The 20,621-nt window shown below is 41.9% G+C and overlaps 100 pseudogenes; all 100 read left to right on the top strand.

Annotated features, from left to right (window-relative positions):
• Nucleotides 1–3: 3 nt before the first annotated feature.
• Nucleotides 4–122, top strand: LOC142704201 (5S ribosomal RNA; annotated as a pseudogene).
• Nucleotides 123–189: 67 nt separating this feature from the next.
• Nucleotides 190–308, top strand: LOC142704189 (5S ribosomal RNA; annotated as a pseudogene).
• Nucleotides 309–375: 67 nt separating this feature from the next.
• On the top strand, nucleotides 376–494 carry LOC142704229 (5S ribosomal RNA; annotated as a pseudogene).
• Nucleotides 495–561: 67 nt separating this feature from the next.
• Nucleotides 562–680, top strand: LOC142704194 (5S ribosomal RNA; annotated as a pseudogene).
• A 67-nt stretch (nucleotides 681–747) lies between these two features.
• On the top strand, nucleotides 748–866 carry LOC142704251 (5S ribosomal RNA; annotated as a pseudogene).
• A 252-nt stretch (nucleotides 867–1,118) lies between these two features.
• LOC142704248 (5S ribosomal RNA) lies at nucleotides 1,119–1,237 on the top strand (annotated as a pseudogene).
• Nucleotides 1,238–1,304: 67 nt separating this feature from the next.
• LOC142704130 (5S ribosomal RNA) lies at nucleotides 1,305–1,423 on the top strand (annotated as a pseudogene).
• Nucleotides 1,424–1,490: 67 nt separating this feature from the next.
• On the top strand, nucleotides 1,491–1,609 carry LOC142704246 (5S ribosomal RNA; annotated as a pseudogene).
• A 67-nt stretch (nucleotides 1,610–1,676) lies between these two features.
• On the top strand, nucleotides 1,677–1,795 carry LOC142704268 (5S ribosomal RNA; annotated as a pseudogene).
• Nucleotides 1,796–1,862: 67 nt separating this feature from the next.
• LOC142704143 (5S ribosomal RNA) lies at nucleotides 1,863–1,981 on the top strand (annotated as a pseudogene).
• A 67-nt stretch (nucleotides 1,982–2,048) lies between these two features.
• On the top strand, nucleotides 2,049–2,167 carry LOC142704190 (5S ribosomal RNA; annotated as a pseudogene).
• Nucleotides 2,168–2,234: 67 nt separating this feature from the next.
• Nucleotides 2,235–2,353, top strand: LOC142704274 (5S ribosomal RNA; annotated as a pseudogene).
• A 67-nt stretch (nucleotides 2,354–2,420) lies between these two features.
• On the top strand, nucleotides 2,421–2,539 carry LOC142704183 (5S ribosomal RNA; annotated as a pseudogene).
• Nucleotides 2,540–2,606: 67 nt separating this feature from the next.
• On the top strand, nucleotides 2,607–2,725 carry LOC142704150 (5S ribosomal RNA; annotated as a pseudogene).
• A 67-nt stretch (nucleotides 2,726–2,792) lies between these two features.
• LOC142704273 (5S ribosomal RNA) lies at nucleotides 2,793–2,911 on the top strand (annotated as a pseudogene).
• A 67-nt stretch (nucleotides 2,912–2,978) lies between these two features.
• On the top strand, nucleotides 2,979–3,097 carry LOC142704164 (5S ribosomal RNA; annotated as a pseudogene).
• A 67-nt stretch (nucleotides 3,098–3,164) lies between these two features.
• LOC142704174 (5S ribosomal RNA) lies at nucleotides 3,165–3,283 on the top strand (annotated as a pseudogene).
• A 67-nt stretch (nucleotides 3,284–3,350) lies between these two features.
• On the top strand, nucleotides 3,351–3,469 carry LOC142704192 (5S ribosomal RNA; annotated as a pseudogene).
• A 67-nt stretch (nucleotides 3,470–3,536) lies between these two features.
• LOC142704195 (5S ribosomal RNA) lies at nucleotides 3,537–3,655 on the top strand (annotated as a pseudogene).
• Nucleotides 3,656–3,722: 67 nt separating this feature from the next.
• Nucleotides 3,723–3,841, top strand: LOC142704182 (5S ribosomal RNA; annotated as a pseudogene).
• Nucleotides 3,842–3,908: 67 nt separating this feature from the next.
• Nucleotides 3,909–4,027, top strand: LOC142704212 (5S ribosomal RNA; annotated as a pseudogene).
• Nucleotides 4,028–4,094: 67 nt separating this feature from the next.
• Nucleotides 4,095–4,213, top strand: LOC142704243 (5S ribosomal RNA; annotated as a pseudogene).
• Nucleotides 4,214–4,280: 67 nt separating this feature from the next.
• LOC142704139 (5S ribosomal RNA) lies at nucleotides 4,281–4,399 on the top strand (annotated as a pseudogene).
• Nucleotides 4,400–4,466: 67 nt separating this feature from the next.
• Nucleotides 4,467–4,585, top strand: LOC142704196 (5S ribosomal RNA; annotated as a pseudogene).
• Nucleotides 4,586–4,652: 67 nt separating this feature from the next.
• On the top strand, nucleotides 4,653–4,771 carry LOC142704223 (5S ribosomal RNA; annotated as a pseudogene).
• A 67-nt stretch (nucleotides 4,772–4,838) lies between these two features.
• On the top strand, nucleotides 4,839–4,957 carry LOC142704202 (5S ribosomal RNA; annotated as a pseudogene).
• Nucleotides 4,958–5,024: 67 nt separating this feature from the next.
• Nucleotides 5,025–5,143, top strand: LOC142704170 (5S ribosomal RNA; annotated as a pseudogene).
• Nucleotides 5,144–5,396: 253 nt separating this feature from the next.
• LOC142704242 (5S ribosomal RNA) lies at nucleotides 5,397–5,515 on the top strand (annotated as a pseudogene).
• A 67-nt stretch (nucleotides 5,516–5,582) lies between these two features.
• On the top strand, nucleotides 5,583–5,701 carry LOC142704259 (5S ribosomal RNA; annotated as a pseudogene).
• Nucleotides 5,702–5,954: 253 nt separating this feature from the next.
• On the top strand, nucleotides 5,955–6,073 carry LOC142704158 (5S ribosomal RNA; annotated as a pseudogene).
• Nucleotides 6,074–6,140: 67 nt separating this feature from the next.
• On the top strand, nucleotides 6,141–6,259 carry LOC142704136 (5S ribosomal RNA; annotated as a pseudogene).
• A 67-nt stretch (nucleotides 6,260–6,326) lies between these two features.
• Nucleotides 6,327–6,445, top strand: LOC142704204 (5S ribosomal RNA; annotated as a pseudogene).
• Nucleotides 6,446–6,512: 67 nt separating this feature from the next.
• LOC142704181 (5S ribosomal RNA) lies at nucleotides 6,513–6,631 on the top strand (annotated as a pseudogene).
• A 67-nt stretch (nucleotides 6,632–6,698) lies between these two features.
• LOC142704267 (5S ribosomal RNA) lies at nucleotides 6,699–6,817 on the top strand (annotated as a pseudogene).
• A 67-nt stretch (nucleotides 6,818–6,884) lies between these two features.
• Nucleotides 6,885–7,003, top strand: LOC142704239 (5S ribosomal RNA; annotated as a pseudogene).
• A 67-nt stretch (nucleotides 7,004–7,070) lies between these two features.
• LOC142704145 (5S ribosomal RNA) lies at nucleotides 7,071–7,189 on the top strand (annotated as a pseudogene).
• A 67-nt stretch (nucleotides 7,190–7,256) lies between these two features.
• LOC142704217 (5S ribosomal RNA) lies at nucleotides 7,257–7,375 on the top strand (annotated as a pseudogene).
• A 67-nt stretch (nucleotides 7,376–7,442) lies between these two features.
• LOC142704247 (5S ribosomal RNA) lies at nucleotides 7,443–7,561 on the top strand (annotated as a pseudogene).
• A 67-nt stretch (nucleotides 7,562–7,628) lies between these two features.
• LOC142704263 (5S ribosomal RNA) lies at nucleotides 7,629–7,747 on the top strand (annotated as a pseudogene).
• A 67-nt stretch (nucleotides 7,748–7,814) lies between these two features.
• On the top strand, nucleotides 7,815–7,933 carry LOC142704261 (5S ribosomal RNA; annotated as a pseudogene).
• Nucleotides 7,934–8,000: 67 nt separating this feature from the next.
• On the top strand, nucleotides 8,001–8,119 carry LOC142704115 (5S ribosomal RNA; annotated as a pseudogene).
• Nucleotides 8,120–8,186: 67 nt separating this feature from the next.
• Nucleotides 8,187–8,305, top strand: LOC142704135 (5S ribosomal RNA; annotated as a pseudogene).
• A 67-nt stretch (nucleotides 8,306–8,372) lies between these two features.
• On the top strand, nucleotides 8,373–8,491 carry LOC142704128 (5S ribosomal RNA; annotated as a pseudogene).
• Nucleotides 8,492–8,558: 67 nt separating this feature from the next.
• LOC142704186 (5S ribosomal RNA) lies at nucleotides 8,559–8,677 on the top strand (annotated as a pseudogene).
• Nucleotides 8,678–8,744: 67 nt separating this feature from the next.
• LOC142704138 (5S ribosomal RNA) lies at nucleotides 8,745–8,863 on the top strand (annotated as a pseudogene).
• Nucleotides 8,864–8,930: 67 nt separating this feature from the next.
• LOC142704264 (5S ribosomal RNA) lies at nucleotides 8,931–9,049 on the top strand (annotated as a pseudogene).
• A 254-nt stretch (nucleotides 9,050–9,303) lies between these two features.
• LOC142704272 (5S ribosomal RNA) lies at nucleotides 9,304–9,422 on the top strand (annotated as a pseudogene).
• A 67-nt stretch (nucleotides 9,423–9,489) lies between these two features.
• Nucleotides 9,490–9,608, top strand: LOC142704153 (5S ribosomal RNA; annotated as a pseudogene).
• A 67-nt stretch (nucleotides 9,609–9,675) lies between these two features.
• Nucleotides 9,676–9,794, top strand: LOC142704141 (5S ribosomal RNA; annotated as a pseudogene).
• A 67-nt stretch (nucleotides 9,795–9,861) lies between these two features.
• Nucleotides 9,862–9,980, top strand: LOC142704173 (5S ribosomal RNA; annotated as a pseudogene).
• A 67-nt stretch (nucleotides 9,981–10,047) lies between these two features.
• Nucleotides 10,048–10,166, top strand: LOC142704142 (5S ribosomal RNA; annotated as a pseudogene).
• Nucleotides 10,167–10,233: 67 nt separating this feature from the next.
• On the top strand, nucleotides 10,234–10,352 carry LOC142704224 (5S ribosomal RNA; annotated as a pseudogene).
• A 67-nt stretch (nucleotides 10,353–10,419) lies between these two features.
• LOC142704238 (5S ribosomal RNA) lies at nucleotides 10,420–10,538 on the top strand (annotated as a pseudogene).
• A 67-nt stretch (nucleotides 10,539–10,605) lies between these two features.
• On the top strand, nucleotides 10,606–10,724 carry LOC142704132 (5S ribosomal RNA; annotated as a pseudogene).
• A 67-nt stretch (nucleotides 10,725–10,791) lies between these two features.
• On the top strand, nucleotides 10,792–10,910 carry LOC142704197 (5S ribosomal RNA; annotated as a pseudogene).
• A 67-nt stretch (nucleotides 10,911–10,977) lies between these two features.
• LOC142704230 (5S ribosomal RNA) lies at nucleotides 10,978–11,096 on the top strand (annotated as a pseudogene).
• A 67-nt stretch (nucleotides 11,097–11,163) lies between these two features.
• Nucleotides 11,164–11,282, top strand: LOC142704254 (5S ribosomal RNA; annotated as a pseudogene).
• Nucleotides 11,283–11,349: 67 nt separating this feature from the next.
• LOC142704180 (5S ribosomal RNA) lies at nucleotides 11,350–11,468 on the top strand (annotated as a pseudogene).
• A 67-nt stretch (nucleotides 11,469–11,535) lies between these two features.
• LOC142704221 (5S ribosomal RNA) lies at nucleotides 11,536–11,654 on the top strand (annotated as a pseudogene).
• Nucleotides 11,655–11,721: 67 nt separating this feature from the next.
• LOC142704253 (5S ribosomal RNA) lies at nucleotides 11,722–11,840 on the top strand (annotated as a pseudogene).
• A 253-nt stretch (nucleotides 11,841–12,093) lies between these two features.
• Nucleotides 12,094–12,212, top strand: LOC142704262 (5S ribosomal RNA; annotated as a pseudogene).
• A 67-nt stretch (nucleotides 12,213–12,279) lies between these two features.
• LOC142704271 (5S ribosomal RNA) lies at nucleotides 12,280–12,398 on the top strand (annotated as a pseudogene).
• A 67-nt stretch (nucleotides 12,399–12,465) lies between these two features.
• On the top strand, nucleotides 12,466–12,584 carry LOC142704179 (5S ribosomal RNA; annotated as a pseudogene).
• A 67-nt stretch (nucleotides 12,585–12,651) lies between these two features.
• On the top strand, nucleotides 12,652–12,770 carry LOC142704152 (5S ribosomal RNA; annotated as a pseudogene).
• Nucleotides 12,771–12,837: 67 nt separating this feature from the next.
• On the top strand, nucleotides 12,838–12,956 carry LOC142704252 (5S ribosomal RNA; annotated as a pseudogene).
• Nucleotides 12,957–13,209: 253 nt separating this feature from the next.
• Nucleotides 13,210–13,328, top strand: LOC142704117 (5S ribosomal RNA; annotated as a pseudogene).
• A 67-nt stretch (nucleotides 13,329–13,395) lies between these two features.
• LOC142704234 (5S ribosomal RNA) lies at nucleotides 13,396–13,514 on the top strand (annotated as a pseudogene).
• A 67-nt stretch (nucleotides 13,515–13,581) lies between these two features.
• On the top strand, nucleotides 13,582–13,700 carry LOC142704146 (5S ribosomal RNA; annotated as a pseudogene).
• Nucleotides 13,701–13,767: 67 nt separating this feature from the next.
• Nucleotides 13,768–13,886, top strand: LOC142704116 (5S ribosomal RNA; annotated as a pseudogene).
• A 67-nt stretch (nucleotides 13,887–13,953) lies between these two features.
• On the top strand, nucleotides 13,954–14,072 carry LOC142704157 (5S ribosomal RNA; annotated as a pseudogene).
• A 67-nt stretch (nucleotides 14,073–14,139) lies between these two features.
• On the top strand, nucleotides 14,140–14,258 carry LOC142704210 (5S ribosomal RNA; annotated as a pseudogene).
• A 67-nt stretch (nucleotides 14,259–14,325) lies between these two features.
• Nucleotides 14,326–14,444, top strand: LOC142704281 (5S ribosomal RNA; annotated as a pseudogene).
• Nucleotides 14,445–14,511: 67 nt separating this feature from the next.
• LOC142704258 (5S ribosomal RNA) lies at nucleotides 14,512–14,630 on the top strand (annotated as a pseudogene).
• Nucleotides 14,631–14,697: 67 nt separating this feature from the next.
• Nucleotides 14,698–14,816, top strand: LOC142704198 (5S ribosomal RNA; annotated as a pseudogene).
• Nucleotides 14,817–15,069: 253 nt separating this feature from the next.
• On the top strand, nucleotides 15,070–15,188 carry LOC142704148 (5S ribosomal RNA; annotated as a pseudogene).
• A 67-nt stretch (nucleotides 15,189–15,255) lies between these two features.
• Nucleotides 15,256–15,374, top strand: LOC142704178 (5S ribosomal RNA; annotated as a pseudogene).
• A 67-nt stretch (nucleotides 15,375–15,441) lies between these two features.
• On the top strand, nucleotides 15,442–15,560 carry LOC142704265 (5S ribosomal RNA; annotated as a pseudogene).
• Nucleotides 15,561–15,627: 67 nt separating this feature from the next.
• LOC142704137 (5S ribosomal RNA) lies at nucleotides 15,628–15,746 on the top strand (annotated as a pseudogene).
• A 67-nt stretch (nucleotides 15,747–15,813) lies between these two features.
• Nucleotides 15,814–15,932, top strand: LOC142704176 (5S ribosomal RNA; annotated as a pseudogene).
• Nucleotides 15,933–15,999: 67 nt separating this feature from the next.
• On the top strand, nucleotides 16,000–16,118 carry LOC142704151 (5S ribosomal RNA; annotated as a pseudogene).
• A 67-nt stretch (nucleotides 16,119–16,185) lies between these two features.
• LOC142704175 (5S ribosomal RNA) lies at nucleotides 16,186–16,304 on the top strand (annotated as a pseudogene).
• Nucleotides 16,305–16,371: 67 nt separating this feature from the next.
• LOC142704256 (5S ribosomal RNA) lies at nucleotides 16,372–16,490 on the top strand (annotated as a pseudogene).
• Nucleotides 16,491–16,557: 67 nt separating this feature from the next.
• On the top strand, nucleotides 16,558–16,676 carry LOC142704118 (5S ribosomal RNA; annotated as a pseudogene).
• A 67-nt stretch (nucleotides 16,677–16,743) lies between these two features.
• Nucleotides 16,744–16,862, top strand: LOC142704232 (5S ribosomal RNA; annotated as a pseudogene).
• A 67-nt stretch (nucleotides 16,863–16,929) lies between these two features.
• LOC142704134 (5S ribosomal RNA) lies at nucleotides 16,930–17,048 on the top strand (annotated as a pseudogene).
• Nucleotides 17,049–17,115: 67 nt separating this feature from the next.
• Nucleotides 17,116–17,234, top strand: LOC142704270 (5S ribosomal RNA; annotated as a pseudogene).
• A 67-nt stretch (nucleotides 17,235–17,301) lies between these two features.
• Nucleotides 17,302–17,420, top strand: LOC142704163 (5S ribosomal RNA; annotated as a pseudogene).
• Nucleotides 17,421–17,673: 253 nt separating this feature from the next.
• Nucleotides 17,674–17,792, top strand: LOC142704191 (5S ribosomal RNA; annotated as a pseudogene).
• A 67-nt stretch (nucleotides 17,793–17,859) lies between these two features.
• Nucleotides 17,860–17,978, top strand: LOC142704209 (5S ribosomal RNA; annotated as a pseudogene).
• A 67-nt stretch (nucleotides 17,979–18,045) lies between these two features.
• LOC142704280 (5S ribosomal RNA) lies at nucleotides 18,046–18,164 on the top strand (annotated as a pseudogene).
• A 67-nt stretch (nucleotides 18,165–18,231) lies between these two features.
• Nucleotides 18,232–18,350, top strand: LOC142704257 (5S ribosomal RNA; annotated as a pseudogene).
• A 67-nt stretch (nucleotides 18,351–18,417) lies between these two features.
• LOC142704149 (5S ribosomal RNA) lies at nucleotides 18,418–18,536 on the top strand (annotated as a pseudogene).
• Nucleotides 18,537–18,603: 67 nt separating this feature from the next.
• On the top strand, nucleotides 18,604–18,722 carry LOC142704260 (5S ribosomal RNA; annotated as a pseudogene).
• Nucleotides 18,723–18,789: 67 nt separating this feature from the next.
• Nucleotides 18,790–18,908, top strand: LOC142704193 (5S ribosomal RNA; annotated as a pseudogene).
• A 67-nt stretch (nucleotides 18,909–18,975) lies between these two features.
• On the top strand, nucleotides 18,976–19,094 carry LOC142704269 (5S ribosomal RNA; annotated as a pseudogene).
• A 67-nt stretch (nucleotides 19,095–19,161) lies between these two features.
• Nucleotides 19,162–19,280, top strand: LOC142704162 (5S ribosomal RNA; annotated as a pseudogene).
• Nucleotides 19,281–19,533: 253 nt separating this feature from the next.
• On the top strand, nucleotides 19,534–19,652 carry LOC142704160 (5S ribosomal RNA; annotated as a pseudogene).
• Nucleotides 19,653–19,719: 67 nt separating this feature from the next.
• Nucleotides 19,720–19,838, top strand: LOC142704218 (5S ribosomal RNA; annotated as a pseudogene).
• A 67-nt stretch (nucleotides 19,839–19,905) lies between these two features.
• Nucleotides 19,906–20,024, top strand: LOC142704121 (5S ribosomal RNA; annotated as a pseudogene).
• A 251-nt stretch (nucleotides 20,025–20,275) lies between these two features.
• On the top strand, nucleotides 20,276–20,394 carry LOC142704159 (5S ribosomal RNA; annotated as a pseudogene).
• Nucleotides 20,395–20,621: the final 227 nt, after the last annotated feature.

Genomic DNA, 20,621 nt, shown 5'->3' with positions numbered 1-20,621 from the left:
AATGTCAATGGCCATTCTAAGCTGAATGTGCCAGCTCTCGTCAGATCGCAGAAGTTACACAGCTTAAGGCCTCGCTAGTACCAGTGTGGGAGACTGTCTGGGAATCCGTGGTGCGGTTGAATTTTTATTATGTCGTTTAGATTTTGTTTCACAATCGATTAAAAAGGACTATGGATTAAAGCATTTAATGTCAATGGCCATTCTAAGCTGAATGTCCCTGATCTCGTCAGATCGCAGAAGTTACACAGCTTAAGGCTTCGCTAGTACCAGTGTGGGAGACTGTCTGGGAATCCGTGGTGCGGTTGACTTTTTATTATGTCGTTTAGATTTTGTTTCACAATCGATTAAAAAGGACTATGGATTAAAGCATTTAATGTCAATGGCCATTCTAAGCTGAATGTGCCTGCTCTCGTCAGATCGCAGAAGTTACACATTTTAAGGCCCCGCTAGTACCAGTGTGGGAGACTGTCTGGGAATCCTTGGTGCGGTTGACTTTTTATTATGTCGTTTAGATTATGTTTCACAATCGATTAAAAAGGACTATGGATTAAAGCATTTAATGTCAATGGCCATTCTAAGCTGAATGTGCCTGCTCTCGTCAGATCGCAGAAGTTACACAGCTTAAGGCCTCGCTAGTACCAGTGTGGGAGACTGTCTGGGAATCCGTGGTGCGGTTGACTTTTTATTATGTCGTTTAGATTTTGTTTCACAATAGATTAAATAGGACTATGGATTAAAGCATTTAACGTCAATGGCCATTCTAAGCTGAATGTGCCTGCTCTCGTCAGAACGCAGAAGTTACACAGCTTAAGGCCTCGCTAGTACCAGTGTGGGAGACTGTCTGGGAATCCGTGGTGCGGTTGACTTTTTATTATGTCGTTTAGATTTTGTTTCACAATCGATTAAAAAGGACTATGGATTAAAGCATTTAATGTCAATGGCCATTCTAAGCTGAATGTGCCTGCTCTCGTTAGATCGCAGAAGTTACATAGCTTAACGCCTCGCTAGTACCAGTGTGGTAGACTGTCTGGAATCCGTGGTGCGGTTGAATTTTTATTATGTCGTTTAGATTTTGTTTCACAATCGATTAAAAAGGACTATGGATTAAAGCATTTAATGTCAATGGCCATTCTAAGCTGAATGTCCCTGCTCTCGTCAGATCGCAGAAGTTACACAGCTTAAGGCCTCGCTAGTACCAGTGTGGGAGACTGTCTGGGAATCCGTGGTGCGGTTGACTTTTTATTATGTCGTTTAGATTTTGTTTCACAATCAATTAAAAAGGACTATGGATTAAAGCATTTAATGTCAATGGCCATTCTAAGCTGAATGTGCCTGCTCTTGTCAGATCGCAGAAGTTACACAGCTTAAGGCCTCGCTAGTACTAGTGTGGGAGACTGTCTGGGAATCCGTGGTGCGGTTGACTTTTTATTATGTCGTTTAGATTTTGTTTCACAATAGATTAAATAGGACTATGGATTAAAGCATTTAACGTCAATGGCCATTCTAAGCTGAATGTGCCTGCTCTCGTCAGAACGCAGAAGTTACACAGCTTAAGGCCTCGCTAGTACCAGTGTGGGAGACTGTCTGGGAATCCGTGGTGTGGTTGACTTTTTATTATGTCGTTTAGATTTTGTTTCACAATAGATTAAATAGGACTATGGATTAAAGCATTTAATGTCAATGGCCATTCTAAGCTGAATGTGCCTGCTCTCGTCAGAACGCAGAAGTTACACAGCTTAAGGCCTCGCTAGTACCAGTGTGGGAGACTGTCTGGGAATCCGTGGTGCGGTTGAATTTTTATTATGTCGTTTAGATTTTGTTTCACAATCGATTAAAAAGGACTATGGATTAAAGCATTTAATGTCAATGGCCATTCTAAGCTGAATGTCCCTGCTCTCGTCAGATCGCAGAAGTTACACAGCTTAAGGCCTCGCTAGTACCAGTGTGGGAGACTGTCTGGGAATCCGTGGTACGGTTGACTTTTTATTATGTTGTTTAGATTTTGTTTCACAATAGATTAAATAGGACTATAGATTAAGGCTTTTAATGTCAATGGCCATTCTAAGCTGAATGTGCCTGCTCTCGTCAGATCGCAGAAGTTACACAGCTTAAGGCCTCGCTAGGACCAGTGTGGGAGACTGTCTGGGAATCCGTGGTGCGGTTGACTTTTTATTATGTCGTTTAGATTTTGTTTCACAATAGATTAAATAGGACTATGGATTAAAGCATTTAACGTCAATGGCCATTCTAAGCTGAATGTGCCTGCTCTCGTCAGAACGCAGAAGTTACACAGCTTAAGGCCTCGCTAGTACCAGTGTGGGAGACTGTCTGGGAATCCGTGGTGCGGTTGAATTTTTATTATGTCGTTTAGATTTTGTTTCACAATCGATTAAAAAGGACTATGGATTAAAGCATTAAATGTCAATGGCCATTCTAAGCTGAATGTCCCTGCTCTCGTCAGATCGCAGAAGTTAGACAGCTTAAGGCCTCGCTAGTACCTGTGTGGGAGACTGTTTGGAAATCCGTGGTGCGGTTGACTTTTTATTATGTCGTTTAGATTTTGTTTCACAATCGATTAAAAAGGACTATGGATTAAAGCATTTAATGTCAATGGCCATTCTAAACTGAATGTCCCTGCTCTCGTCAGATCGCAGAAGTTACACAGCTTAAGGCCTCGCTAGTACCAGTGTGGGAGACTGTCTGGGAATCCGTGGTGCGGTTGACTTTTTATTATGTCGTTTAGATTTTGCTTCACAATAGATTAAATAGGACTATGGATTAAAGCATTTAACGTCAATGGCCATTCTAAGCTGAATGTGCCTGCTCTCGTCAGAACGCAGAAGTTACACAGCTTAAGGCCTCGCTAGTACCAGTGTGGGAGACTGTCTGGGAATCCGTGGTGCGGTTGAATTTTTATTATGTCGTTTAGATTTTGTTTCACAATCGATTAAAAAGGACTATGGATTAAAGCATTTAATGTCAATGGCCATTCTAAGCTGAATGTCCCTGCTCTCGTCAGATCGCAGAAGTTACACAGCTTAAGGCCTCGCTAGTACCAGTGTGGGAGACTGTCTGGGAATCCGTGGTGCGGTTGCCGTTTTATTATTTTGTTTAGATTTTGTTTCACAATAGATTAAATAGGACTTTGGATTAAGGCTTTTAATGTCAATGGCCATTCTAAGCTGAATGTCCCTACTCTCGTCAGATCGCAGAAGTTACACAGCTTAAGGCCTCGCTAGTACCAGTGTGGGAGACTGTCTGGGAATCCGTGGTGCGGTTGACTTTTTATTATGTCGTTTAGATTTTGTTTCACAATAGATTAAATAGGACTATGGATTAAAGCATTTAACGTCAATGGCCATTCTAAGCTGAATGTGCCTGCTCTCGTCAGAACGCAGAAGTTACACAGCTTAAGCCCTCGCTAGTACCAGTGTGGGAGACTGTCTGGGAATCCGTGGTGCGGTTGAATTTTTATTATGTCGTTTAGATTTTGTTTCACAATCGATTAAAAAGGACTATGGATTAAAGCATTTAATGTCAATGGCAATTCTAAGCTGAATGTCCCTGCTCTCGTCAGATTGCAGAAGTTACACAGCTTAAGGCCTCGCTAGTACCAGTGTGGGAGACTGTCTGGGAATCCGTGGTGCGGTTGACTTTTTATTATGTTGTTTAGATTTTGTTTCACAATAGATTAAATAGGACTATGGATTAAGGCTTTTAATGTCAATGGCCATTCTAAGCTGAATGTGCCTGCTCTCGTCAGATCGCAGAAGTTACACAGCTTAAGGCCTCGCTAGTACCAGTGTGGGAGACTGTCTGGGAATCCGTGGTGCGGTTGACTTTTTATTATGTCGTTTAGATTTTGTTTCACAATCGATTAAAAAGGACTATGGATTAAAGCATTTAATGTCAATGGCCATTCTAAGCTGAATGTGCCTGCTCTCGTTAGATCGCAGAAATTATGCAGCTTAACGCCTCGCTAGTACAATTGTGGGAGACTGTCTGAGAATCCGTGGTGCGGTTGACTTTTTATTATGTCGTTTAGATTTTGTTTCACAATAGATTAAATAGGACTATGGATTAAGGCATTTAATGTCAATGGCCATTCTAAGCTGAATGTCCCTGCTCTCGTCAGATCGCAGAAGTTACACAGCTTAAGGCCTCGCTAGTACCAGTGTGGGAGACTGTCTGGGAATACGTGGTGCGGTTGACTTTTTATTATGTTGTTTAGATTTTGTTTCACAATAGATTAAATAGGACTATGGATTAAAGCATTTAACGTCAATGGCCATTCTAAGCTGAATGTGCCTGCTCTCGTCAGATCGCAGAAGTTACACAGCTTAAGGCCTCGCTAGTACCAGTGTGGGAGACTGTCTGGGAATCCGTGGTGCGGTTGAATTTTTATTATGTCGTTTAGATTTTGTTTCACAATCGATTAAAAAGGACTATGGATTAAAGCATTTAATGTCAATGGCCATTCTAAGCTGAATGTCCCTGCTCTCGTCAGATCGCAGAAGTTACACAGCTTAAGGCCTCGCTAGTACCAGTGTGGGAGACTGTCTGGGAATCCGTGGTGTGGTTGCCGTTTTATTATTTTGTTTAGATTTTGTTTCACAATAGATTAAATAGGACTTTGGATTAAGGCTTTTAATGTCAATGGCCATTCTAAGCTGAATGTCCCTACTCTCGTCAGATCGCAGAAGTTACACAGCTTAAGGCCTCGCTAGTACCAGTGTGGGAGACTGTCTGTGAATCCGTGGTGCGGTTGACTTTTTATTATGTTGTTTAGATTTTGTTTCACAATAGATTAAATAGGACTTTGGATTAAGGCTTTTAATGTCAATGGCCATTCTAAGCTGAATGTCCCTACTCTCGTCAGATCGCAGAAGTTACACAGCTTAAGGCCTCGCTAGTACCAGTGTGGGAGACTGTCTGGGAATCCGTGGTGCGGTTGGCTTTTTATTATGTTGTTTAGATTTTGTTTCACAATAGATTAAATAGGACTATGGATAAAGGCTTTTAATGTCAATGGCCATTCTAAGCTGAATGTGCCTGCTCTCGTCAGATCGCAGAAGTTACACAGCTTAAGGCCTCGCTAGTACCAGTGTGGGAGACTGTCTGGGAATCCGTGGTGCGGTTGACTTTTTATTATGTCGTTTAGATTTTGTTTCACAATCGATTAAAAAGGACTATGGATTAAAGCATTTAATGTCAATGGCCATTCTAAGCTGAATGTGCCTGCTCTCGTTAGATCGCAGAAATTATGCAGCTTAACGCCTCGCTAGTGCAACTGTGGGAGACTGTCTGAGAATCCGTGGTGCGGTTGACTTTTTATTATGTCGTTTAGATTTTGTTTCACAATAGATTAAATAGGACTATGGATTAAGGCATTTAATGTCAATGGCCATTCTAAGCTGAATGTCCCTGCTCTCGTCAGATCGCAGAAGTTACACAGCTTAAGGCCTCGCTAGTACCAGTGTGGGAGACTGTCTGGGAATACGTGGTGCGGTTGACTTTTTATTATGTTGTTTAGATTTTGTTTCACAATAGATTAAATAGGACTATGGATTAAAGCATTTAACGTCAATGGCCATTCTAAGCTGAATGTGCCTGCTCTCGTCAGATCGCAGAAGTTACACAGCTTAAGGCCTCGCTAGTACCAGTGTGGGAGACTGTCTGGGAATCCGTGGTGCGGTTGTCTTTTTATTATGTCGTTTAGATTTTGTTTCACAATCGATAAAAAAGGACTATGGATTAAAGCATTTAATGTCGATGGCCATTCTAAGCTGAATGTGCCTGCTCTCGTTAGATCGCAGAAGTTACACAGCATAACGCCTCGCTAGTACCAGTGTGGGAGACTGTCTGGGAATCCGTGGTGTGGTTGACTTTTTATTATGTCGTTTAGATTTTGTTTCACAATCGATTAAAAAGGACTATGGATTAAAGCAATTAATGTCAATGGCCATTCTAAGCTGAATGTGCCTGCTCTCGTCAGATCGCAGAAGTTACACAGCTTAAGGCCTCGCTAGTACCAGTGTGGGAGACTGTCTGGGAATCCGTGGTGCGGTTGACTTTTTATTATGTCGTTTAGATTATGTTTCACAATCGATTAAAAAGGACTATGGACTAAAGAATTTAATGTCAATGGCCATTCTAAGCTGAATGTTCCTGCTCTCGTCAGATCGCAGAAGTTACACAGCTTAAGGCCTCGCTAGTACCAGTGTGGGAGACTGTCTGTGAATCCGTGGTGCGGTTGACTTTTTATTATGTTGTTTAGATTTTGTTTCACAATCGATTAAATAGGACTATGGATTAAGGCTTTTAATGTCAATGGCCATTCTAAGCTGAATGTGCCTGCTCTCGTCAGATCGCAGAAGTTGCACAGCTTAAGGCCTCGCTAGTACCAGTGTGGGAGACTGTCTGGGAATCCGTGGTGCGGTTGAATTTTTATTATGTCGTTTAGATTTTGTTTCACAATCGATTAAAAAGGACTATGGATTAAAGCATTAAATGTCAATGGCCATTCTAAGCTGAATGTCCCTGCTCTCGTCAGATCGCAGAAGTTAGACAGCTTAAGGCCTCGCTAGTACCTGTGTGGGAGACTGTTTGGAAATCCGTGGTGCGGTTGACTTTTTATTATGTCGTTTAGATTATGTTTCACAATCGATTAAAAAGGACTATGGATTAAAGCATTTAACGTCAATGGCCATTCTAAGCTGAATGTCCCTGCTCTCGTCAGATCGCAGAAGTTACACAGCTTAAGGCCTCGCTAGTACCAATGTGGGAGACTGTCTGGGAATCCGTGGTGCGGTTGACTTTTTATTATGTCGTTTAGATTTTGTTTCGCAATCGATTAAAAAGGACTATGGATTAAAGCATTTAATGTCAATGGCCATTCTAAGCTGAATGTGCCTGCTCTCGTTAGATCGTAGAAGTTATACAGCTTAACGCCTCGCTAGTACCAGTGTGGGAGACTGTATGGGAATCCGTGGTGCGGTTGACTTTTTATTATGTCGTTTAGATTTTGTTTCACAATAGATTAAATAGGACTATGGATTAAAGCATTTAATGTCAATGGCCATTCTAAGCTGAATGTGCCTGCTCTCGTCAGAACGCAGAAGTTAGACAGCTTAAGGCCTCGCTAGTACCTGTGTGGGAGACTGTTTGGAAATCCGTGGTGCGGTTGACTTTTTATTATGTCGTTTAGATTTTGTTTCACAATCGATTAAAAAGGACTATGGATTAAAGCATTTAATGTCAATGGCCATTCTAAGCTGAATGTCCCTGCTCTCGTCAGATCGCAGAAGTTACACAGCTTAAGGCCTCGCTAGTACCAGTGTGGGAGACTGTCTGGGAATCCGTGGTTCGGTTGAATTTTTATTATGTCGTTTAGATTTTGTTTCACAATCGATTAAAAAGGACTATGGATTAAAGCATTAAATGTCAATGGCCATTCTAAGCTGAATGTCCCTGCTCTCGTCAGATCGCAGAAGTTACACAGCTTAAGGCCTCGCTAGTACCAGTGTGGGAGACTGTCTGGGAATCCGTGGTGCGGTTGACTTTTTATTATGTTGTTTTGATTTTGTTTCACAATAGATTAAATAGGACTATAGATTAAGGCTTTTTATGTCAATGGCCATTCTAAGCTGAATGTGCCTGCTCTCGTCAGATCGCAGAAGTTACACAGCTTAAGGCCTCGTTAGTACCAGTGTGGGAGACTGTCTGGGAATCCGTGGTGCGGTTGACTTTTTATTATGTCGTTTAGCTTTTGTTTCACAATCGATTAAATAGGACTATGGATTAAAGCATTTAATGTCAATGGCCATTCTAAGCTGAATGTGCCTGCTCTCGTCAGATCGCAGAAGTTACACAGCTTAAGGCCTCGCTAGTACCAGTGTGGGATACTGTCTGGGAATCCGTGGTGCGGTTGACTTTTTATTATGTCGTTTAGATTTTGTTTCACAATAGATTAAATAGGACTATGGATTAAAGCATTTAACGTCAATGGCCATTCTGAGCTGAATGTGCCTGCTCTCGTCAGAACGCAGAAGTTACACAGCTTAAGGCCTCGCTAGTACCAGTGTGGGAGACTGTCTGGGAATCCGTGGTGCCGTTGACTTTTTATTATGTCGTTTAGATTATGTTTCACAATCGATTAAAAAGGACTATGGACTAAAGAATTTAATGTCAATGGCCATTCTAAGCTGAATGTTCCTGCTCTCGTCAGATCGCAGAAGTTACACAGCTTAAGGCCTCGCTAGTACCAGTGTGGGAGACTGTCTGTGAATCCGTGGTGCGGTTGACTTTTTATTATGTTGTTTAGATTTTGTTTCACAATCGATTAAATAGGACTATGGATTAAGGCTTTTAATGTCAATGGCCATTCTAAGCTGAATGTGCCTGCTCTCGTCAGATCGCAGAAGTTACACAGCTTAAGGCCTCGCTAGTACCAATGTGGGAGACTGTCTGGGAATCCGTGGTGTGGTTGACTTTTTATTATGTCGTTTAGATTTTGTTTCGCAATCGATTAAAAAGGACTATGGATTAAAGCATTTAATGTCAATGGCCATTCTAAGCTGAATGTGCCTGCTCTCGTTAGATCGCAGAAGTTACACAGCTTAACGCCTCGATAGTACCAGTGTGGGAGACTGTCTGGGAATCCGAGGTGCGGTTGACTTTTTATTATGTCGTTTAGATTTTGTTTCACAATAGATTAAATAGGACTATGGATTAAAGCATTTAACGTCAATGGCCATTCTAAGCTGAATGTGCCTGCTCTCGTCAGATCGCAGAAGTTACACAGCTTAAGGCCTCGCTAGTACCAGTGTGGGAGACTGTCTGGGAATCCGTGGTGCGGTTGAATTTTTATTATGTCGTTTAGATTTTGTTTCACAATCGATTAAAAAGGACTATGGATTAAAGCATTTAATGTCAATGGCCATTCTAAGCTGAATGTGCCTGCTCTCGTCAGATCGCAGAAGTTACACAGCTTAAGGCCTCGCTAGTACCAGTGTGGGAGACTGTCAGGGAATCCGTGGTGCGGTTGACTTTTTATTATGTCGTTTAGATTATGTTTCACAATCGATTAAAAAGGACTATGGATTAAAGCATTCAATGTCAATGGCCATTCTAAGCTGAATGTGCCTGCTCTCGGCAGATAGCAGAAGTTACACAGCTTAAGGCCTCGCTAGTACCAGTGTTGGGAGACTGTCTGGGAATCCGTGGTGCGGTTGACTTTTTATTATGTCGTTTAGATTTTGTTTCACAATAGATTAAATAGGACTATGGATTAAAGCATTTAACGTCAATGGCCATTCTAAGCTGAATGTGCCTGCTCTCGTCAGAACGCAGAAGTTACACAGCTTAAGGCCTCGCTAGTACCAGTGTGGGAGACTGTCTGGGAATCCGTGGTGCGGTTGAATTTTTATTATGTCGTTTAGATTTTGTTTTACAATCGATTAAAAAGGACTATGGATTAAAGCATTTAATGTCAATGGCCATTCTAAGCTGAATGTCCCTGCTCTCGTCAGATCGCAGAAGTTACACAGCTTAAGGCCTCGCTAGTACCAGTGTGGGAGACTGTCTGGGAATCCGTGGTGCGGTTGAATTTTTATTATGTCGTTTAGATTTTGTTTCACAATCGATTAAAAAGGACTATGGATTAAAACATTTAATGTCAATGGCCATTCTAAGCTGAATGTCCCTGCTCTCGTCAGATCGCAGAAGTTACACAGCTTAAGGCCTCTCTAGTACCAGTGTGGGAGACTGTCTGGGAATCCGTGGTGCGGTTGACTTTTTATTATTTAGTTTAGATTTTGTTTCACAATCGATTAAAAAGGACTATGGATTAAAGCATTTAATGTCAATGGCCATTCTAAGCTGAATGTCCCTGCTCTCGTCAAATCGCAGAAGTTACACAGCTTAAGGCCTCGCTAGTACCAGTGTGGGAGACTGTCTGGGAATCCGTGGTGCGGTTGACTTTTTATTATGTCGTTTAGATTTTGTTTCACAATAGATTAAATAGGACTATGGATTAAAGCATTTAACGTCAATGGCCATTCTAAGCTGAATGTGCCTGCTCTCGTCAGATCGCAGAAGTTACACAGCTTAAGGCCTCGCTAGTACCAGTGTGGGAGACTGTCTGGGAATCCGTGGTGCGGTTGAGTTTTTATTATGTCGTTTAGATTATGTTTCACAATCGATTAAAAAGGACTATGGATTAAAGCTTTTAATGTCAATGGCCGTTCTAAGCTGAATGTCCCTTCTCTCGTCAGATCGCAGAAGTTACACAGCTTAAGGCCTCGTTAGTACCAGTGTGGGAGACTGTCTGGGAATCCGTGGTGCGGTTGACTTTTTATTATGTCGTTTAGATTTTGTTTCACAATAGATTAAATAGGACTATGGATTAAATCATTTAACGTCAATGGCCATTCTAAGCTGAATGTGCCTGCTCTCGTCAGAACGCAGAAGTTACACAGCTTAAGGCCTCGCTAGTACCAGTGTGGGAGACTGTCTGGGAATCCGTGGTGCGGTTGACTTTTTATTATGTCGTTTAGATTATGTTTCACAATCGATTAAAAAGGACTATGGACTAAAGAATTTAATGTCAATGGCCATTCTAAGCTGAATGTTCCTGCTCTCGTCAGATCGCAGAAGTTACACAGCTTAAGGCCTCGCTAGTACCAGTGTGGGAGACTGTCTGTGAATCCGTGGTGCGGTTGACTTTTTATTATGTTGTTTAGATTTTGTTTCACAATCGATTAAATAGGACTATGGATTAAGGCTTTTAATGTCAATGGCCATTCTAAGCTGAATGTGCCTGCTCTCGTCAGATCGAAGAAGTTACACAGCTTAAGGCCTCGCTAGTACCAATGTGGGAGACTGTCTGGGAATCCGTGGTGCGGTTGACTTTTTATTATGTCGTTTAGATTTTGTTTCGCAATCGATTAAAAAGGACTATGGATTAAAGCATTTAATGTCAATGGCCATTCTAAGCTGAATGTGCCTGCTCTCGTTAGATCGTAGAAGTTATACAGCTTAACGCCTCGCTAGTACCAGTGTGGGAGACTGTCTGGGAATCCGTGGTGCGGTTGACTTTTTATTATGTCGTTTAGATTTTGTTTCACAATAGATTAAATAGGACTATGGATTAAAGCATTTAATGTCAATGGCCATTCTAAGCTGAATGTGCCTGCTCTCGTCAGAACGCAGAAGTTACACAGCTTAAGGCCTCGCTAGTACTAGTGTGGGAGACTGTCTGGGAATCCGTGGTGCGGTTGAATTTTTATTATGTCGTTTAGATTTTGTTTCACAATCGATTAAAAAGGACTATGGATTAAAGCATTAAATGTCAATGGCCATTCTAAGCTGAATGTCCCTGCTCTCGTCAGATCGCAGAAGTTAGACAGCTTAAGGCCTCGCTAGTACCTGTGTGGGAGACTGTTTGGAAATCCGTGGTGCGGTTGACTTTTTATTATGTCGTTTAGATTTTGTTTCACAATCGATTAAAAAGGACTATGGATTAAAGCATTTAATGTCAATGCCCATTCTAAGCTGAATGTCCCTGCTCTCGTCAGATCGCAGAAGTTACACAGCTTAAGGCCTCGCTAGTACCAGTGTGGGAGACTGTCTGGGAATCCGTGGTGCGGTTGAATTTTTATTATGTCGTTTAGATTTTGTTTCACAATAGATTAAATAGGACTATGGATTAAAGCATTTAACGTCAATGGCCATTCTAAGCTGAATGTGCCTGCTCTCGTCAGATCGCAGAAGTTACACAGCTTAAGGCCACGCTAGTACCAGTGTGGGAGACTGTCTGGGAATCCGTGGTGCGGTTGTCTTTTTATTATGTCGTTTAGATTTTGTTTCACAATCGATTAAAAAGGACTATGGATTAAAGCATTTAATGTCAATGGCCATTCTAAGCAGCATGTGCCTGTGCTCGTCAGATCGCAGAAGTTACACAGCTTAAGGCCTCGCTAGTACCAGTGTGGGAGACTGTCTGGGAATCCGTGGTGCGGTTGGCTTTTTATTATGTCGTTTAGATTTTGCTTCACAATAGATTAAATAGGACTATGGATTAAAGCATTTAACGTCAATGGCCATTCTAAGCTGAATGTGCCTGCTCTCGTCAGATCGCAGAAGTTACACAGCTTAAGGCCTCGCTAGTACCAGTGTGGGAGACTGTCTGGGAATCCGTGGCGCGGTTGACTTTTTATTATGTCGTTTAGATTTTGTTTCACAATAGATTAAATAGGACTATGGATTAAAGCATTTAATGTCAATGGCCATTCTAAGCTGAATGTGCCTGCTCTCGTCAGAACGCAGAAGTTACACAGCTTAAGGCCTCGCTAGTACCAGTGTGGGAGACTGTCTGGGAATCCGTGGTGCGGTTGAATTTTTATTATGTCGTTTAGATTTTGTTTCACAATCGATTAAAAAGGACTATGGATTAAAGCATTAAATGTCAATGGCCATTCTAAGCTGAATGTCCCTGCTCTCGTCAGATCGCAGAAGTTAGACAGCTTAAGGCCTCGCTAGTACCTGTGTGGGAGACTGTTTGGAAATCCGTGGTGCGGTTGACTTTTTATTATGTCGTTTAGATTTTGTTTCACAATCGATTAAAAAGGACTATGGATTAAAGCATTTAATGTCAATGGCCATTCTAAGCTGAATGTCCCTGCTCTCGTCAGATCGCAGAAGTTACACAGCTTAAGGCCTCGCTAGTACCAGTGTGGGAGACTGTCTGGGAATCCGTGGTGCGGTTGAATTTTTATTATGTCGTTTAGATTTTGTTTCACAATAGATTAAATAGGACTATGGATTAAAGCATTTAACGTCAATGGCCATTCTAAGCTGAATGTGCCTGCTCTCGTCAGATCGCAGAAGTTACACAGCTTAAGGCCACGCTAGTACCAGTGTGGGAGACTGTCTGGGAATCCGTGGTGCGGTTGTCTTTTTATTATGTCGTTTAGATTTTGTTTCACAATCGATAAAAAAGGACTATGGATTAAAGCATTTAATGTTGATGGCCATTCTAAGCTGAATGTGCCTGCTCTCGTTAGATCGTAGAAGTTATACAGCTTAACGCCTCGCTAGTACCAGTGTGGGAGACTGTCTGGGAATCCGTGGCGCGGTTGACTTTTTATTATGTCGTTTAGATTTTGTTTCACAATAGATTAAATAGGACTATGGATTAAAGCATTTAATGTCAATGGCCATTCTAAGCTGAATGTGCCTGCTCTCGTCAGATCGCAGAAGTTACACAGCTTAAGGCCTCGCTAGTACCAGTGTGGGAGACTGTATGGGAATCCGTGGTGTGGTTGACTTTTTATTATGTCGTTTAGATTTTGTTTCACAATCGATTAAAAAGGACTATGGATTAAAGCATTTAATGTCAATGGCCATTCTAAGCAGCATGTGCCTGCGCTCGTCAGATCGCAGAAGTTACACAGCTTAAGGCCTCGCTAGTACCAGTGTGGGAGACTGTCTGGGAATCCGTGGTGCGGTTGGCTTTTTATTATGTCGTTTAGATTTTGCTTCACAATAGATTAAATAGGACTATGGATTAAAGCATTTAACGTCAATGGCCATTCTAAGCTGAATGTGCCTGCTCTCGTCAGATCGCAGAAGTTACACAGCTTAAGGCCTCGCTAGTACCAGTGTGGGAGACTGTCTGGGAATCCGTGGTGCGGTTGACTTTTTATTATGTCGTTTAGATTATGTTTCACAATAGATTAAATAGGACTATGGATTAAAGCATTTAACGTCAATGGCCATTCTAAGCTGAATGTGCCTGCTCTCGTCAGAACGCAGAAGTTACACAGCTTAAGGCCTCGCTAGTACCAGTGTGGGAGACTGTCTGGGAATCCGTGGTGCGGTTGCCGTTTTATTATTTTGTTTAGATTTTGTTTCACAATAGATTAAATAGGACTTTGGATTAAGGCTTTTAATGTCAATGGCCATTCTAAGCTGAATGTGCCTGCTCTCGTCAGATCGCAGAAGTTACACAGCTTAAGGCCTCGCTAGTACCAGTGTGGGAGACTGTCTGGGAATCCGTGGTGGGGTTGACTTTTTATTATGTCGTTTAGATTTTGTTTCACAATCGATTAAAAAGGACTATGGATTAAAGCATTTAATGTCAATGGCCATTCTAAGCTGAATGTGCCTGCTCTCGTTAGATCGCAGAAATTATGCAGCTTAACGCCTCGCTAGTACAATTGTGGGAGACTGTCTGAGAATCCGTGGTGCGGTTGACTTTTTATTATGTCGTTTAGATTTTGTTTCACAATAGATTAAATAGGACTATGGATTAAGGCATTTAATGTCAATGGCCATTCTAAGCTGAATGTCCTTGCTCTCGTCAGATCGCAGAAGTTACACAGCTTAAGGCCTCGCTAGTACCAGTGTGGGAGACTGTCTGGGAATACGTGGTGCGGTTGACTTTTTATTATGTTGTTTAGATTTTGTTTCACAATAGATTAAATAGGACTATGGATTAAAGCATTTAACGTCAATGGCCATTCTAAGCTGAATGTGCCTGCTCTCGTCAGATCGCAGAAGTTACACAGCTTAAGGCCTCGCTAGTACCAGTGTGGGAGACTGTCTGGGAATCCGTGGTGCGGTTGTCTTTTTATTATGTCGTTTAGATTTTGTTTCACAATCGATAAAAAAGGACTATGGATTAAAGCATTTAATGTCAATGGCCATTCTAAGCTGAATGTGCCTGCTCTCGTCAGATCGAAGAAGTTACACAGCTTAAGGCCTCGCTAGTACCAATGTGGGAGACTGTCTGGGAATCCGTGGTGCGGTTGACTTTTTATTATGTCGTTTAGATTTTGTTTCGCAATCGATTAAAAAGGACTATGGATTAAAGCATTTAATGTCAATGGCCATTCTAAGCTGAATGTCCCTGCTCTCGTTAGATCGTAGAAGTTATACAGCTTAACGCCTCGCTAGTACCAGTGTGGGAGACTGTCTGGGAATCCGTGGTGCGGTTGACTTTTTATTATGTCGTTTAGATTTTGTTTCACAATAGATTAAATAGGACTATGGATTAAAGCATTTAATGTCAATGGCCATTCTAAGCTGAATGTGCCTGCTCTCGTCAGAACGCAGAAGTTACACAGCTTAAGGCCTCGCTAGTACCAGTGTGGGAGACTGTCTGGGAATCCGTGGTGTGGTTGAATTTTTATTATGTCGTTTAGATTTTGTTTCACAATCGATTAAAAAGGACTATGGATTAAAGCATTAAATGTCAATGGCCATTCTAAGCTGAATGTCCCTGCTCTCGTCAGATCGCAGAAGTTAGACAGCTTAAGGCCTCGCTAGTACCTGTGTGGGAGACTGTTTGGAAATCCGTGGTGCGGTTGACTTTTTATTATGTCGTTTAGATTTTGTTTCACAATCGATTAAAAAGGACTATGGATTAAAGCATTTAATGTCAATGGCCATTCTAAGCTGAATGTCCCTGCTCTCGTCAGATCGCAGAAGTTACACAGCTTAAGGCCTCGCTAGTACCAATGTGGGAGACTGTCTGGGAATCCGTGGTGCGGTTGACTTTTTATTATGTCGTTTAGATTTTGTTTCACAATAGATTAAATAGGACTATGGATTAAAGCATTTAATGTCAATGGCCATTCTAAGCTGAATGTCCCTGCTCTCGTCAGAACGCAGAAGTTACACAGCTTAAGGCCTCGCTAGTACCAGTGTGGGAGACTGTCTGGGAATCCGTGGTGCGGTTGAATTTTTATTATGTCGTTTAGATTTTGTTTCACAATCGATTAAAAAGGACTATGGATTAAAGCATTAAATGTCAATGGCCATTCTAAGCTGAATGTCCCTGCTCTCGTCAGATCGCAGAAGTTAGACAGCTTAAGGCCTCGCTAGTACCTGTGTGGGAGACTGTTTGGAAATCCGTGGTGCGGTTGACTTTTTATTATGTCGTTTAGATTTTGTTTCACAATCGATTAAAAAGGACTATGGATTAAAGCATTTAATGTCAATGGCCATTCTAAGCTGAATGTCCCTGCTCTCGTCAGATCGCAGAAGTTACACAGCTTAAGGCCTCGCTAGTACCAGTGTGGGAGACTGTCTGGGAATCCGTGGTGCGGTTGAATTTTTATTATGTCGTTTAGATTTTGTTTCACAATCGATTAAAAAGGACTATGGATTAAAGCATTAAATGTCAATGGCCATTCTAAGCTGAATGTCCCTGCTCTCGTCAGATCGCAGAAGTTAGACAGCTTAAGGCCTCGCTAGTACCTGTGTGGGAGACTGTTTGGAAATCCGTGGTGCGGTTGACTTTTTATTATGTTGTTTAGATTTTGTTTCACAATAGATTAAATAGGACTATGGATTAAAGCATTTAACGTCAATGGCCATTCTAAGCTGAATGTGCCTGCTCTCGTCAGATCGCAGAAGTTACACAGCTTAAGGCCACGCTAGTACCAGTGTGGGAGACTGTCTGGGAATCCGTGGCGCGGTTGACTTTTTATTATGTCGTTTAGATTTTGTTTCACAATAGATTAAATAGGACTATGGATTAAAGCATTTAATGTCAATGGCCATTCTAAGCTGAATGTGCCTGCTCTCGTCAGATCGCAGAAGTTACACAGCTTAAGGCCTCGCTAGTACCAGTGTGGGAGACTGTATGGGAATCCGTGGTGTGGTTGACTTTTTATTATGTCGTTTAGATTTTGTTTCACAATCGATTAAAAAGGACTATGGATTAAAGCATTTAATGTCAATGGCCATTCTAAGCAGCATGTGCCTGCGCTCGTCAGATCGCAGAAGTTACACAGCTTAAGGCCTCGCTAGTACCAGTGTGGGAGACTGTCTGGGAATCCGTGGTGCGGTTGGCTTTTTATTATGTCGTTTAGATTTTGCTTCACAATAGATTAAATAGGACTATGGATTAAAGCATTTAACGTCAATGGCCATTCTAAGCTGAATGTGCCTGCTCTCGTCAGATCGCAGAAGTTACACAGCTTAAGGCCTCGCTAGTACCAGTGTGGGAGACTGTCTGGGAATCCGTGGTGCGGTTGACTTTTTATTATGTCGTTTAGATTATGTTTCACAATAGATTAAATAGGACTATGGATTAAAGCATTTAACGTCAATGGCCATTCTAAGCTGAATGTGCCTGCTCTCGTCAGAACGCAGAAGTTACACAGCTTAAGGCCTCGCTAGTACCAGTGTGGGAGACTGTCTGGGAATCCGTGGTGCGGTTGAATTTTTATTATGTCGTTTAGATTTTGTTTCACAATCGATTAAAAAGGACTATGGATTAAAGCATTTAATGTCAATGGCCATTCTAAGCTGAATGTCCCTGCTCTCGTCAGATCGCAGAAGTTACACAGCTTAAGGCCTCGCTAGTACCAGTGTGGGAGACTGTCTGGGAATCCGTGGTGCGGTTGCCGTTTTATTATTTTGTTTAGATTTTGTTTCACAATAGATTAAATAGGACTTTGGATTAAGGCTTTTAATGTCAATGGCCATTCTAAGCTGAATGTCCCTACTCTCGTCAGATCGCAGAAGTTACACAGCTTAAGGCCTCGCTAGTACCAGTGTGGGAGACTGTCTTGGAATCAGTGGTGCGGTTGACTTTTTATTATGTCGTTTAGATTTTGTTTCACAATAGATTAAATAGGACTATGGATTAAAGCATTTAACGTCAATGGCCATTCTAAGCTGAATGTGCCTGCTCTCGTCAGAACGCAGAAGTTACACAGCTTAAGCCCTCGCTAGTACCAGTGTGGGAGACTGTCTGGGAATCCGTGGTGCGGTTGAATTTTTATTATGTCGTTTAGATTTTGTTTCACAATCGATTAAAAAGGACTATGGATTAAAGCATTTAATGTCAATGGCCATTCTAAGCTGAATGTGCCTGCTCTCGTTAGATCGCAGAAATTATGCAGCTTAACGCCTCGCTAGTACAATTGTGGGAGACTGTCTGAGAATCCGTGGTGCGGTTGACTTTTTATTATGTCGTTTAGATTTTGTTTCACAATAGATTAAATAGGACTATGGATTAAAGCATTTAATGTCAATGGCCATTCTAAGCTGAATGTCCTTGCTCTCGTCAGATCGCAGAAGTTACACAGCTTAAGGCCTCGCTAGTACCAGTGTGGGAGACTGTCTGGGAATACGTGGTGCGGTTGACTTTTTATTATGTTGTTTAGATTTTGTTTCACAATAGATTAAATAGGACTATGGATTAAAGCATTTAACGTCAATGGCCATTCTAAGCTGAATGTGCCTGCTCTCGTCAGATCGCAGAAGTTACACAGCTTAAGGCCTCGCTAGTACCAGTGTGGGAGACTGTCTGGGAATCCGTGGTGCGGTTGTCTTTTTATTATGTCGTTTAGATTTTGTTTCACAATCGATAAAAAAGGACTATGGATTAAAGCATTTAATGTCGATGGCCATTCTAAGCTGAATGTGCCTGCTCTCGTTAGATCGCAGAAGTTACACAGCTTAAGGCCTCGCTAGTACCAGTGTGGGAGACTGTCTGGGAATCCGTGGTGTGGTTGACTTTTTATTATGTCGTTTAGATTTTGTTTCACAATCCATTAAAAAGGACTATGGATTAAAGCAATTAATGTCAATGGCCATTCTAAGCTGAATGTGCCTGCTCTCGTCAGATCGCAGAAGTTACACAGCTTAAGGCCTCGCTAGTACCAGTGTGGGAGACTGTCTGGGAATCCGTGGTGTGGTTGACTTTTTATTATGTCGTTTAGATTTTGTTTCACAATCGATTAAAAAGGACTATGGATTAAAGCATTTAATGTCAATGGCCATCCTAAGCTGCATGTGCCTGCGCTCGTCAGATCGCAGAAGTTACACAGCTTAAGGCCTCGCTAGTACCAGTGTGGGAGACTGTCTGGGAATCCATGGTGCTGTTGACTTTTTATTATGTCGTTTAGATTTTGCTTCACAATAGATTAAATAGGACTATGGATTAAAGCATTTAACGTCAATGGCCATTCTAAGCTGAATGTGCCTGCTCTCGTCAGAACGCAGAAGTTACACAGCTTAAGGCCTCGCTAGTACCAGTGTGGGAGACTGTCTGGGAATCCGTGGTGCGGTTGAATTTTTATTATGTCGTTTAGATTTTGTTTCACAATCGATTAAAAAGGACTATGGATTAAAGCATTTAATGTCAATGGCCATTCTAAGCTGAATGTCCCTGCTCTCGTCAGATCGCAGAAGTTACACAGCTTAAGGCCTCGCTAGTACCAGTGTGGGAGACTGTCTGGGAATCCGTGGTGCGGTTGCCGTTTTATTATTTTGTTTAGATTTTGTTTCACAATAGATTAAATAGGACTTTGGATTAAAGCATTTAATGTCAATGGCCATTCTAAGCTGAATGTCCCTACTCTCGTCAGATCGCAGAAGTTACACAGCTTAAGGCCTCGCTAGTACCAGTGTGGGAGACTGTCTGGGATTCCGTGGTGTGGTTGACTTTTTATTATGTCGTTTAGATTTTGTTTCACAATAGATTAAATAGGACTATGGATTAAAGCATTTAAAGTCAATGGCCATTCTAAGCTGAATGTACCTGCTCTCGTCAGAACGCAGAAGTTACACAGCTTAAGCCCTCGCTAGTACCAGTGTGGGAGACTGTCTGGGAATCCGTGGTGCGGTTGAATTTTTATTATGTCGTTTAGATTTTGTTTCACAATCGATTAAAAAGGACTATGGATTAAAGCATTTAATGTCAATGGCAATTCTAAGCTGAATGTCCCTGCTCTCGTCAGATTGCAGAAGTTACACAGCTTAAGGCCTCGCTAGTACCAGTGTGGGAGACTGTCTGGGAATCCGTGGTGCGGTTGCCTTTTTATTATGTTGTTTAGATTTTGTTTCACAACAGATTAAATAGGACTATGGATTAAGGCTTTTAATGTCAATGGCCATTCTAAGCTGAATGTGCCTGCTCTCGTCAGATCGCAGAAGTTACACAGCTTAAGGCCTCGCTAGTACCAGTGTGGGAGACTGTCTGGGAATCCGTGGTGCGGTTGACTATTTATTATGTCGTTTAGATTTTGTTTCACAATCGATTAAAAAGGACTATGGATTAAAGCATTTAATGTCAATGGCCATTCCAAGCTGAATGTGCCTGCTCTCGTTAGATCGCAGAAATTATGCAGCTTAACGCCTCGCTAGTACAATTGTGGGAGACTGTCTGGGAATCCGTGGTGCGGTTGACTTTTTATTGTCGTTTAGATTTTGTTTCACAATCGATTAAAAAGGACTATGGATTAAAGCATTTAATGTTAATGGCCATTCTAAGCTGAATGTCCCTGCTCTCGTCAGATCGCAGAAGTTACACAGCTTAAGGCTTCGCTAGTACCAGTGTGGGAGACTGTCTGGGAATCCGTGGTGCGGTTGACTTTTTATTATGTTGTTTAGATTTTGTTTCACAATAGATTAAATAGGACTATGGATGAAAGCACTCCTCGCAGTAATCGCCTCTAATGCTCCCGGGTCCCTAAACCTCCACGTTGTTAATGCCTTCTGCAAATCTACAGAACAGGAAAGATGAAAATCCACCGGCTGGAGGACGCTAATCGGATTTCACATCACTGGGGGAGTCGGTGGGGTGCCAACTGTCAGCATTT

The sequence above is a fragment of the Rhinoderma darwinii genome, unplaced genomic scaffold (assembly GCF_050947455.1).
Source record: "Rhinoderma darwinii isolate aRhiDar2 unplaced genomic scaffold, aRhiDar2.hap1 Scaffold_3029, whole genome shotgun sequence".
NCBI classification, from domain to species: Eukaryota; Metazoa; Chordata; class Amphibia; order Anura; family Rhinodermatidae; genus Rhinoderma; species Rhinoderma darwinii.
Note: the sequence above shows the minus strand (reverse complement) of the source record. Positions and strands in the feature narration are given on the sequence as shown.